Source organism: Ambystoma mexicanum, chromosome 9 (genome assembly GCF_040938575.1).
Source record: "Ambystoma mexicanum isolate Mex_15411 chromosome 9, UKY_AmexF1_1, whole genome shotgun sequence".
Classification (NCBI taxonomy): domain Eukaryota; kingdom Metazoa; phylum Chordata; class Amphibia; order Caudata; family Ambystomatidae; genus Ambystoma; species Ambystoma mexicanum.
The window spans coordinates 712,793,672-712,806,110 of NC_090931.1; the positions used below are offsets into that span (position 1 = coordinate 712,793,672).

General features: G+C 46.9%; 1 protein-coding gene across 6 annotated transcripts in view; it reads left to right on the forward strand.

Annotated features, from left to right (window-relative positions):
- PIKFYVE (phosphoinositide kinase, FYVE-type zinc finger containing) overlaps positions 1–12,439 on the forward strand; it is a 1,728,392-nt gene that overhangs the window by 1,223,131 nt on the left and 492,822 nt on the right. The gene's annotated exons all lie outside the window — the stretch shown is intronic.

A 12,439-nucleotide genomic window follows, 5' to 3' on the forward strand; every position in this document is an offset into this window, starting at 1 on the left:
CACACACGCAAACTGTCCAATATTCATTTAAGACTGGGACGAGGAAGAGGCAACTGGGAGTAATGCACACTTCCATTTGTGCACACCACTATGGTACTGAGACGAGGAAGAGGACTGTGGACCACCACTACAAGGGTCAAGCATGTCCCTCTATTAAAGTTAACTATGGTCAGGCAAAGGACTTACACGTACAGCCAATTGAAAGGCTACACATGCAAATAAGGAGAAACAAGCAAGAGCAAAGTAGAAACCCACCTGGGGAGAAGAATGCAGCAACCCAACGCGGAGCAGCCTGGAGAGTAGCAGAGGAAAACGTTGCTGAGCGCTGCAGGAGAGCAAGAAAGACACTGAGGCCCGAACAGGCCGCAAGAGGGTCGAGAGCCTTGCAGACGTCTGGGCTGTGTGTCCACAGCCGGAGCTGTAGGACACAGAAATCTCCAGTACGCTGCAACAAGGTTCAGGGCTCCCGACAAGTGAAAGGGGGAGCAAGAGGCAGCCGGAGAAGGAACTAAAAGCACCCGGAGGAGCGGCCAAGTACCATTGAGTGACAGAGGGGCGGGGGGGCACACTCATGCCGGGGCACTCCGGGGGCTGGACTTGGGCAGAGGAAGATGCTGATCGAATTGAAACTTGTAATGAATGGGCCTTGAGACCGAATGGAAGAATATTGAACATCAAACAAGCTGGAAGGTACAGAATGAATGATTGTATACCAAACAAATTAAAAGATATGCAGAGTATATGAAATAACGCAGAAGTGAAAAGAAAGTGATGTGCATTTGTGAACACAGTAAAAAGCATTGATGAAAAATGTGAAAGTATGAGCCATGTGAAAGACAATGAGAGCTTGTGAATCAAGTGAAAAGTAAATAATAAGCACTATTGTATAGTGTGAAAGCAAGGTAGTAACAAGTAATGAACACCACAAAGTGAGCTGTGTGAAAGTTAGGTAGTGGCAGAATCAAGGAACTGCCAAGGAGAAACAGAATTGAATATGAACTAATGACACAGGTCCAGAGATGAATACTGTGTTGTCAAGGAAGTGCAATGAGAACAAGTGAACATCACAAAGTAATGTGTGGATTGTGGTCTGACAACTGAGCCTAGATCGAGTAACCCCTACTTTGAGAGAACCAAGGAAAGTCAATATACTGAAGCTGTTTTACTTAACAAATGTTAGTGATTAAAGAAAGGAGCAAGCTTTGTGAATTGTTAAATAGCCTGAACGGTTACAAAGTTAATTCTTATTGAAAGCAAAGAGCGTAGAACTGACTGTGATTTTGAAGCTGGAAGAGCTGCCTTCTTGGGGAAGAGTTACCCCGAGGTTTTGCAACTGTTGTGAACTTTGTAGACTGTGGTCACCTTGGGGAAGGGAACCCTGAGACCTTTTTGTGAAAATGTTTTGAGCTTGGGGTAGGGAAGCAGTTTTTTGCCAGGAGCTAGAAGAAGCTCTGAACTTTATTTTGAACACTGTTTCGTTGGTTGCTGACATCCCTACACATTGTGTATCTTTAGTTGCTCAGGGCAAGTATAGGTTTTGAACACAGACTGACTTTTGAGTTGAATTTAATGACACAAACTATCCTTGGCTTCTCTCCTTAGGGAAATCCCAATTTAGCATAGGACGAGTTAAAGTTTTGATTACTTATCTTGTCTTATTACTTTTATTCACTTGCTTTGCTACACTTACAGTATTTTGCAACATTTATCTGACTATTTGAAAGAGAGGTGCCACTGCTCTTAGCAGATCAGACCTTGTGAATGTGTATATATTTGTAGTGAATGTTTTAGTGTGTTACCTACTTGTGGATTTTAATTAATAAGTCTTCTAAGGCCTAAATGAATAACTATATTTTTATACATTCTTCCTCACTTGTATTATTAAGAGTGCTGCATGTGTACTTAACTGAACCCTTCACCACTCTCATGCCCTCCTAGCTCCAAGTCTGCTAATCAATCACACTACCCAGATTGAGTTTAGCTAGAGAATAATGTTTGTCCCTGTTCATCAGAAAACAGTGACCTCTCAGAATCTGTCCACAGAGCTTATTCTGAAAATCCACCCCAACAGCCTTGACCTTTTGGAGATCGTGATCTTATACTTCACGCTACCAGAGAAAAACAAGACCTATTTCATTATTCCTACCAGTTTATGATATCAGATTATAGCTCGACGGCTCAGTCTTCCAGGAAAAATGTTGCCACGGTCTGGAAGATGCCACTTGACAGTCAAGTGCAATATACAATGTAATTTCTATCTAAATTGAAGAGAATTCATATTAAAGCTCACCTCGTTTTAGTTCCAGTGGACGCTTTGCAGTATGTCTCAAATAACATAAAGAAATCAAGTCCTCATCATTAACATGTCGCCAGTACGCAATGGAACGCTCGCTAGGTCTTCTTGTTTACCCTTTCGAAGCACTGTGAGAAAGCAAGTCAACAGCCCTAAAAATATGTAATGCTACAATGCTTGCTTAGGAAATCGATAGACTTGTGACACAAAAGAGGCAACCTTTGTTTAAGATTCTCAATAATAGTTGTGGAGAGAAATCTCTTAGCAGCAACTCCATCCATCTGGCCTACTGGAAATTAGGGTTAACACTGATGTTGGGGACATCCCAGTGAGGGTGCTGGAAGGAGGATTTGTTTGTATGGGGTATTGTATTGTCATGATTTTCACAGCTGATTTGATGACCTATACCGGGCACTCCGAGGATAAGATATGTGTCGAGATCTATTGCTGTTGTTGAATATAACATATCTGCTGGGTGGGCTTCTGTAAATGTCTCATAATTTTGATATACTGGAATGTCAGGGGCTTGAATAACCCTGCTAAGAACCATAATGTAGATATAGCACTTATTCAAGAAACACATCTTTTTAGTGGCAAACATGAAAGATTTGCCAAAAGTTGGGGGATTTTAGATGGTACGTGGACTACCCTAAATATTCCAGGGGGTTGTAACACTTAATCATTGCATCGTTAATAAATCCATAGCAGATCCAGATGACAGATTTGTCATTGTGAATGGCATCCTGATGGGTTCAAACATAATTGTTTTACTAACTTAAATGTCAGGATGGATGAAGGCCTAACATGCCCTATACTAAGGTGGGGGTTCCCTACCTTAACACAACTAAGGAAAGTTGGAGTCAGAATTTGTAACTTAAAGGTTTTCTTGTGTCCAAAACCTATCCTTGCCCTCACTTCTAAAGCTAAACAATGTGTTGGGATGACAGCAGTAAAATAAATGGTGATCGAAATAAAGTTCTGAGCTTCTTCCAGCTCCTAGCTAACTTTTCAGCTCCCCTTGCACAAGTTAAAGATAGTTCAACAAATGCTCTGGGTTCCCTTGTCCAAGTTCAAGACCGTTCCTCAAATACTCGTGTTCCCTTCCCCAAGTTCAAAGCAACACAGTTCCAAAGAAAAGGGTCTCTAGTTTCCCGTCCTCAAGACAGCACTACAGTTCATTAAATCTCAGGTTTACCTTCCCCCAAGACTTCAACTTGCCAACTTATACTTAGTCTCAGTATCTTAATGTCTAAAACAACTCCAGATCATCTTGACACTCCACAGTTCGATCAGATTACTCCTTCTTAGTTTACTTCAACAGTGTCTTTGGCTTTCACAATTGAGGGTTCCCGGGTCTAAGCACAGCTGTAAGACCACACGGTCCACCCATTACAGGTGGCACAACCAGGAACCCTAGGCTCTCTAGCCAACCCAGGTTCTTGTATCTGCCCCTGTGTGAATTTTCACCCTCACTTGGTTTCCCCTTATTAGCCTCTTGGCTTTATGTGAAGGTTCACTCTCACTTGGCTTTGCCACAGTGTGTCTCCTATCTTTTGCCAGTCGTTGGCCTTGCCACACTGTATTCATGCATAAAGTTCACTTTGTGGTGGTTGTATTCCTTCACCACCTTGCTGCCATGCTCCCACGCAATCTTCCACACTCGCTCTCTTGCCTCGTACTTTGCTTTCAAACAGGCAATATCTGAATGTCATATTAATTTGTCATTAGGTCGTAGCTTTGCTCATAAAGGTTTCATTCAGTGCGGTATTCAATACTGATGAACGTTTACCTTGCCGCTTAATTTTCTCCCAACCTGTGGCTTTGGGTTTGTTTCATTCTGCGCATGCTGTTTTATTTGTTCGGCATTCGTCTCGCTTCCCCACAGCTCCAAAGAGAGCGCTCTGATTAGTGTGACTTTCCCCCTTCTCTCACCAGTACCTGGTGTTCCCTCCGGGCAGCTGCGCTATTCGATTCTGGCGCCGCCTGCGCCTGCTGGCATTCCTTCAACCGTGAGCCCCGCTCGCACTTTGGATTCTCTTCAGTTCCCTGCCGGCAGCTCAGCTTCCTCTACGAGGACGCTGGCAGCCACTTTGCTTGTTTTCTTGCGGCCCACTTGGCCCTGGGCTCCACAGTTCCTTGGGGTCATCTGCCAGTGTCCTGGCTATCCTGCAGGACCCACAGCGGCTGCCTCCTCGCATACAGGATTCCCTGCTGTTCTCTCTTCTGCTGGTTTCCTCCCTTCTAATATACCTGCAACCACTTGAGAGGTTGCAGGTGTGAGTTCCCAATTGTAATTGTCTGGCTGTAATTAGAGGAGAACTTGGGATATGCCTGACCTTTATAGTACTCTGCAGGCCTCTTCCCAGTACTGTAGTAGGTTGAATGAGTGAAAATGAGGGTAGAAGTTTTACAACAGCCCATAAAGGCCAGGGGAGGGTTAGGTTTGTTCCCATAAAGGAAAGTGAGATACCATGTCTCTCCTGTGGATACCCTCTTCTCAATCACCAAGGACCCTCCACCTAGGGGATGCTCCTTCGCTTCTCCACCCGCAAGGTCAGGATACGAAAGCGATGGCCTTTCCCTGGCCACCTGAGAAGAGGATAGGTGTAGGTGTGAGGATACCCCCAGTTCCCAGATGGTATTAATAGACATTTATGCACGAAATATTGAAATTCCTGAGTGCTTCCCGTCCACCTTTCTGAAATGTTTTGGAATTTGTTGGATGCACATTTATAGTATGTGGTCATGTTAATGTTGTTCTTGATGATGATATTGGTCAGTCTTTGCTGCCATAGTCTCTTGTCCTCAAACTGCTAAACAAATTACGACGTTTATGAATCAGTTGGCGATCATGTTGTGATCATGTGGTGATCATGTGGCGTAAATGTCATGGTAACAGGAGAGACTTGGGATTTTATTCCCCTGTGAATGACTCATTTTCTAGGATAGATTTATGGCTAGCATCATCGATGGTCAACAGGTCAATGACCGCCTGTCATATATTATCTCTGACCATTCCCTCTTAATTTTAAAAATGTCAGTTCCACTTTTCCCATATGGTCACCGGCTGTAGCATTTCATATCACATTCAGTAACTAATGTTGCATTTTCTAAAGTAATGTAGAAGGAAAAATACCTCTTTTTTTCGAACAAACGAGGACACCGACAAATTCTCTACTGTATGCGAGACATTTAAAATATTTACCGTATTTCAATATCTGAAGTGGTCGGCATCATTAAGTCTATAAGAAGTGAGCAATAACTCAAAAACGTGGGAGTGGACTTGGAAGTCACCAGAAATTAGTCGATTGTGGTGCAGATCATAGAAAAGTAGATTATACCATTACTGAGGTAGAGTCGCCACTTTTATTATCAGCATATTAGGGCACTTAGATATGGCGATGGGGGGGGGGGCACCTGGTGTTTCTTGTTTTAGGCCATTCAGAGAGGGAGCTCTTCGAATGAGGCTAATATTATCCTGACCGAAGTTCCTTAGCACCCGAAAAGATATCAACCCAACTTCTTTTGAATTTTATAATTCTTTGTGCACGAATAAAGATGTATCTCAAATGTAACTAGATGGAGCAGAATTGATATGGCTCGAAGATGAGCATAGGATGATGTTAAAAGCCCAGGTTGATATCAACAAAATCTGCAAGGCGGTTAAGGAACGCTTACTTCTGATTTTTCTAAAAAAAAGTATTAACTTTCTGCCCGCTAAACTGTGAAGACTATTATCATGATGCATTAGCAGATGGATCTTTTCCCTCATATAGCTGTGAGGCACTTGTAAGCCCAATAAGTACAACCACGTCTTTAAATCAAATTGCTCTCTATCTGCGCTGCACATAGATAATGATTCTTGCTAAGGTCCTTGCGCGCCATTGACTTCATTTAAGAATCAATACATCATCATGAACGATAGTAATCTGATCCTTGGCTGTTTATTGGTCAGTACATAAATGATATCCATTTTACACTTACATGTGAATATATATAATATTGTGGAAAATAACACTTATACACGTTAAGCCATGAAGTACATATCCAAAGTGAAAGTAAAGCAATTTTGGATTGATGAACAAAAATAGTCATCCATATTTTTTGTAGTGAAAATTTGGGCAGGCCAGCAGATTTGTGCATGTGAATCATACAGCACAGAGGCTAGGATATACATTCGCTTTAGGTTTGTAACGCACTAGACCAGATGACACTGAAACCCACTATAAGGCCAAAGGTAACAGAGGCCATGCCAGGGCCTGTCGGGGGAATGCCACATGGGTAGTAGTTGATACAATTGGCAACCTCTAAATGGCATCCGTATCCACAGACCCACATTACTATTTATTTTAAGTGCATTGTTAAGTGCTTCATCAGAGAAATCGTAACTTTGTACCTATGGAGCATGTCCTGTATGGCAGCTCTCTTGATGGAGACTGATTTGTGGCAGCATGGAAGGTGTGAACATGTAGCAGAAAGACTGATTGTGTGGGCAGAGACCTATACTTGCATTGTTATGTGCCCTTACAACTGTTAAAAGTAACTGAACTGCCCCCCCTCTTGCTCTCAAAAACACGACTATGTTTCATTTGATATCCAGTGAATTTTATCATAATGGAGAAGGAAAGGGAAAAGTCCATGCATGGAGGGATGCTCAGCTACTACTCTGATACTCTTAAGCTGGCAATGTCTCTGATAGGGGCATTAGAGGAAAGAGAGTGTGGCCTGGGTGTTTATGGGAGTGGATTAGTGGAAAGTGAACTCAGCAGCAAATATATGTCAGTAGAGGGAAGGTGATTCCTATGCGTTTCTTAAGGCCAATTCTTCTTCTCTAGGGGTTCAATCCCCTGATGGCTCCATTTGTCAGCCCACTGGAAGTTTGTTGAAAGGTGTTGATAAGAAGAACGTGACCTAGAATTAAGTAGAACAGCCATCCCATGGGACCTGGCTGTGTTTGGAACCCTTTTTAAACTATTCTCTGACCTCCATTATGGCTGCTACTAAGTGTGGGTCTTTTTCCAGTCCTCTCCAACTTTGTTGTCCACAAAGGGAATTTAAACAATACAAATGGATGGATATGAATGAGTTTGAATAGAGAGATCCATTGTCTTGCCTTAATGCCTTACTGTTCGCAGCCCATCAGTCCAGTGCTTCTCCTGATTGTAGAGGTATGCTGTTTGCCTGTCCACATCAGACTTTTGTTTCTCTTCCCTCCCTCCACCCGTGATTGGCTGCAGCTGGAAGAAGAACAAAGTCCTAGCCAGCGGCACTGCTAGTGCGTAGCTCATGACCCCCGGCCTCCCTCAGTTGAGGTGATGAGCCTGTGACCCTCTTGGGAGCTTGGGTTGCCAAAAGAAATCTCGGTAGGTGTCTGCCTGCCCCAGTGTGCAGCGCAGTAGCGTCCCCTGTCCCTTCCAGGCTTTGGTTTCTCTTCCCTCCGCCTCCCAGCCCTCCCTCCACCTGTGATTAGATGCAGTTGGAAAAGGAGCGAAGGCCTAGCCAGCGGCACTGCTAGTGCATGGCTCATTGACCCCCGGCCTTCCCCTGGTGAGGTGGTGAGTCTGTGACCTTCTTGGGGCCTTGGTTTGCCCAAAGAAATACCGGTAGGTGTCCCTCTGCCCCCATGTTCAGCGCAGTAGCGTCCCCTGTTCCTTCCGGGCTTTGGTATCTCTTCCCTCCCTCTTGCTGCCCCCAGCCCTCCCTCTGCCTGTGATTAGCTGCAGGTGGAAAAAGAACGAAGCACTAGCCAGCGGCACTGCTAGTGCATGGCTCATTGACCCCCGGCAACCCCCATGTGAGGTGGTGAGCCTGTGACCCTCTTTGGGCCTTGGTTTGCCCAAAAGAACCTTGTTAGGTGTCCCCCTGCCCCCGCGTGCAGTGCTGTAGCGTCCCCTGTCCCTTCCGGGCTTTGGGTCCTCTTCCCTCCCTCCTCTCGGCCCTCCCTCCACCCGTTAGTGGCCCGCAGGTGGGAAAAGAACAAGGCCTAGCCAGCGACACTTCTAGTGCGTGGCTCATTGACCCCGGCCTCCCCCAGGTGAGCTGGTGAGCCCTTGACCCTCTTGGGGCGTTGGTGTGCCCAATAAATCTTGGTAGGTGTCCGCCTGCCCCCGCGTGCAGTGCAGTAGCGTCCCCTGTCTCTTCCAGGCTTTGGTTTCTCTTCTCTCCCTCCTCCCGGCCCTCTCTCCACCGGTGATGGGCTGCAGGTGGAAAAAGAACAAAGGCTTAGCCAGCAGCACTGCTACTGCGTGGCTCATTGACCCCCAGAAGCCCCCAGGTGAGGTAGTGTGTACAGCGCGGTAGCATCTCCTGTCCCTTCTGGGCTTTGGTTTCTCTTCCCTCTCTCCTCCCGGCCCTCCCTCCCACCTGTGATTGGCTGCAGGTGGAACAAGAACGAAGGCCTAGCCAGCACCACTGCTAGTGCGTGGCTCATTGACCCCCGGGCCTCCCCCAGTTCAGTTGGTGAGCCTGTGACCCTCCTGGGACCTTGGTTTGCCCTAAGAAATCCTGGGAGGTGTCGCCATGCCACCACGTGCAGCGCAGTAGCATACCCTGCCCCTTCCGGTATTTGGTTTCTCTTCCCTCCCTCCTCCCGGATCTCCCTTCACCCGTGATTGGCTGCAGGTGGAAAAAGAGCGAAGGCCTAGCCAGTGGCACTGCTAGTGCGTGGCTCGTTGACCTCTGCCTCCCCCAGGTGAGGTGGTGAGCCCGTGACCCTCTTGGGGCCTCAGTTTGCCCAAAAAATCTTGGTAGGTGTCCCCCTGCCCCCGCGTACAGCGTGGTAGTGTCCTCTGTCCCTTCCAGGCTTTGGTTTCTCTTCCTTCCCTCCTCCCAGACCTCCCTCCACCCGTGATTGGCTGCAGGTGGAAAAAGAACAAAGGCCTAGTGTTAGGGAGAATTCTCTGTAAAGGCTAATTTCCCAAACCTAGTGAGTCCCCCAGCAGCTTTGCTGGATTTTTGGGGTTTATTTTTTTCTCCTGCTAAGAGTGTGACGCTTTTACTCCCACTCAGACATGATTTGAGGTGTTCCTTTATCTTTCTATGTGTTTTATGGGCTATGGGGTCTTTTACTCCATAGGGTCTCATGTGTTTTTGATGTGGGTTACACAGCACCCTCCGTGCCGTAACCCAGGGGTGTTGTAGCGACCCCCCAACATAGACTCCACACCCTGGGACTGACTACTGTCTCCCAGGGCATGTAAAGTCATCATTGGCTTTACTAGTCCGAAATTATGAACAGAAACCAGTACAAACCATCATATTGTGGACGTACTGGTCGGGGCAATTCGATTGCCCCGGGGTCTGTTGTTCGAGGGGGCACGTCTCCGTCCCCCCTGATTGAGTTTTGGCTGGTGGCAGTGGATACTACTTTTTATATTCGACCGCGAATATATCTCTATGGGATTTTCCCATTGTTCGAGGCTACCGACTTTAATTATTTAATTCCTATAGCCTCGAACAAACCGCTGGTTTATTTATTTAATATTAATTCACCGGTTGGTATTTTTTGCCAGAACTCGATTCTAAAATGGCGTTTGTGTTCTCTTCTGTGACTCCAACCCAAGTCGAGCCCTTTGTTCCACTTTTGGCGGGCTTCTCCACAGAAGCCTCCAAAAGTGGTGCCACTCTGTCTGGGTACCACAGGGGGTGTGGGAGGGGGGGTTTTAGGCACCCTGGACTGAGTTGCCTTGGCAACTCAAGTCGCACTCTTGTGTGATTGGCCACCACTTAGCATGTTTGATTGACAGCTAGGCTGAATGAATGGGGGTGTGCTGCATAAAAGCAGGGCTTTGGGGACTGGAACTTCAGAAGTCGCCACAGGACCTAAGAATCCGAGGAGGGAGAAGCTGAGCCGACTTGCAACAACGACACCACCGGTGGAGCCCTGCTGAACCGTCTCACCACTTTTCCCGACGACAGAGGAGATCTCCAGTCCGGAGAGTCTACTTTCTTTGACTGGTGGGGATAACCAGTTTTGCCTTCTTTTCACCTTTCTGGAGCATCTCGTGGCTGCCTTGCCCGTGCCAAGCACCCCGGCAACCGGAATACCACGGTTTACCACTACCGCGAAGAGAAAGGATAGTACCTTTTAACCGAAGAACTCTGCGGCTGGTTTCTTCCCTGGCAGTGCAACGACCTACATCTTTCCTCCACGTCGAGACCTCCTTTTCCTCTGGACGAAACACCGACTTGCACCCGCTGCCAGGAACAACTGCCCCCGCTGGAGCTTCCTTCACACTTAATGTACTGTGTCCCGCCAGGCTTCCCTTGCGACAGATCGTTCGGGGTGACAGTAAAGCCTTGACTTTCTAACCTGGGCTAGCCTGGGACAACCTAGCTAACTTTTCCTGACTTTAATTTCATCCTTTTTGTGCGAACTATCTACAAGACTCTTTGGGCATAACCCCACTGTGTGAACCTGGACCCCTTCTGGTTGCTCTCTCCAAGAGTGGGCCTTGCAGTTGACTTCCTTTCTCTCCAGTAGAACTCTGCCTATCCTGCCTTACTGTGGTTCTTTTAAAAATATTGAAACTTGTGTGCTTCCATAACTCTGCCTTTTTCCCCTCCCTTTTTAATAACTTATTAGAGTGCCATCTTATGTTAATCGCTCACCTCTGTCTGAAAAGAAGTGGTGTTTCTCACTAAGACTTGTCTAATAAGTAATTAGGGTTGTATATATATATATATATATATATAATAGTGACTGTGTGCTGAATTTACTTACCTCTTTTGTGCTAGTGTAATTTACAAGTGTGTCTTTAAATAAATAATTATATACTTTTACACCAAAGCTCTGGTCAATGTTTGCTTGTGCTACTGTATCTCTGTACCTATTGTGTATACTCTACATACTGTCTAACTCTTCTTGAGGGAAGTCTGACTGCTCAGCAACAGCTACCAAGTGAATCTGTGTGGTACAGACTGCTACCAAGTGGGTTTACTGCCAAACACCTGTAGTCCTAAATTTTTTGCAGTGGTCCCTAAGGGAACTGCACAGGTTTCTGCCTAGCGCCTAGCCAGCGGCACTGCTAGTGCATGGCTCATTGATCCCGTCTCCCCCAGGTGAGGTGGTGAGCCTGTGACCCTCTTGGGGCCTCAGTTTGCCCAAAAAATATCGGCAGGTGTCCCCCTGCCCCCGCGTGCAGCGTGGTAGCATCCTGTGTCTCTTCTAGGCTTTGGTTCCTCTTCCCTCTCTCCTTCTGGCCCTCCCTCCCACCTGTGATAGGCTGCAGGTGGAACAAGAACAAAGGCCTAGCCAGCAGCACTGCTAGTGCGTGGCTCATTGACCACCGGCATCCCCCAGGTGAGGTGGTGAGCTTGTGACCCTCTTTTTGGCCCTTGGTTCACCCAGAAGAATCTTGGTAGGTGTCCCCCCTGCCCTCCGTGTGCAGCGCAGTAGCATCCCCTGTCCCTTCCGGGCTTTGGTTTCTCCTCCCTCCCTCCTCCCGCATCCCAGCTCTCCCTCCACCTGTGATTAGCTGCAGGTGGAAAAAGAACAAAGGCTTAGCCAGCAGCACTGCTAGTGCGTGGCTCATTGACCCCCATTAGCCCCCAGGTGAGGTGGTGAGCCTGTGACCCTCTAAAGGCCTTGGTTTGCCGAAATAATCTTGGTAGGTGTCCCCCTGCCCCCGCGTGCAGTGCGGTAGTGTCCGCTGTCCCTTCCGGGCTTTGATTTCTCTTCCCTCTCTCCTCCTGGCTCTCCCTCCACTTGTGATTGGTCAGCACACAAGTCATAAATAGCCCTCTGCCCAGCAGCCCCTGCGGCAAAGGGCCCCAAAGCAAAGGTCGGCTCCAACAGAGGCAGTCCCACATCCTGTCTGTAGGTGTCAGCAAAGGAAGAAAATGAAGCCAGTCGTCAACCAGCAGTAACTTCCAAAGTAAGTGTGGCATGGGTGGGAGTAGAGCAATCACTCTATTCCAAAAAGCCCTGCCAATCGACAATACCTTACCGTAGAACATAGCTTCACAGGCCAGTATTCACCTGCATCACTCTCTTAGCGATCGTCCAACACTAGCATTCGCCCATTACAATTCTACTCACGTGTATAGGTATATCTAACCTGCCGTGTCTGCTAGAATAGTAAACCTACTGTATTATATTCCGTAACCTGCTACACTATGAAACTTGGACCTCCACCCACTAAATAG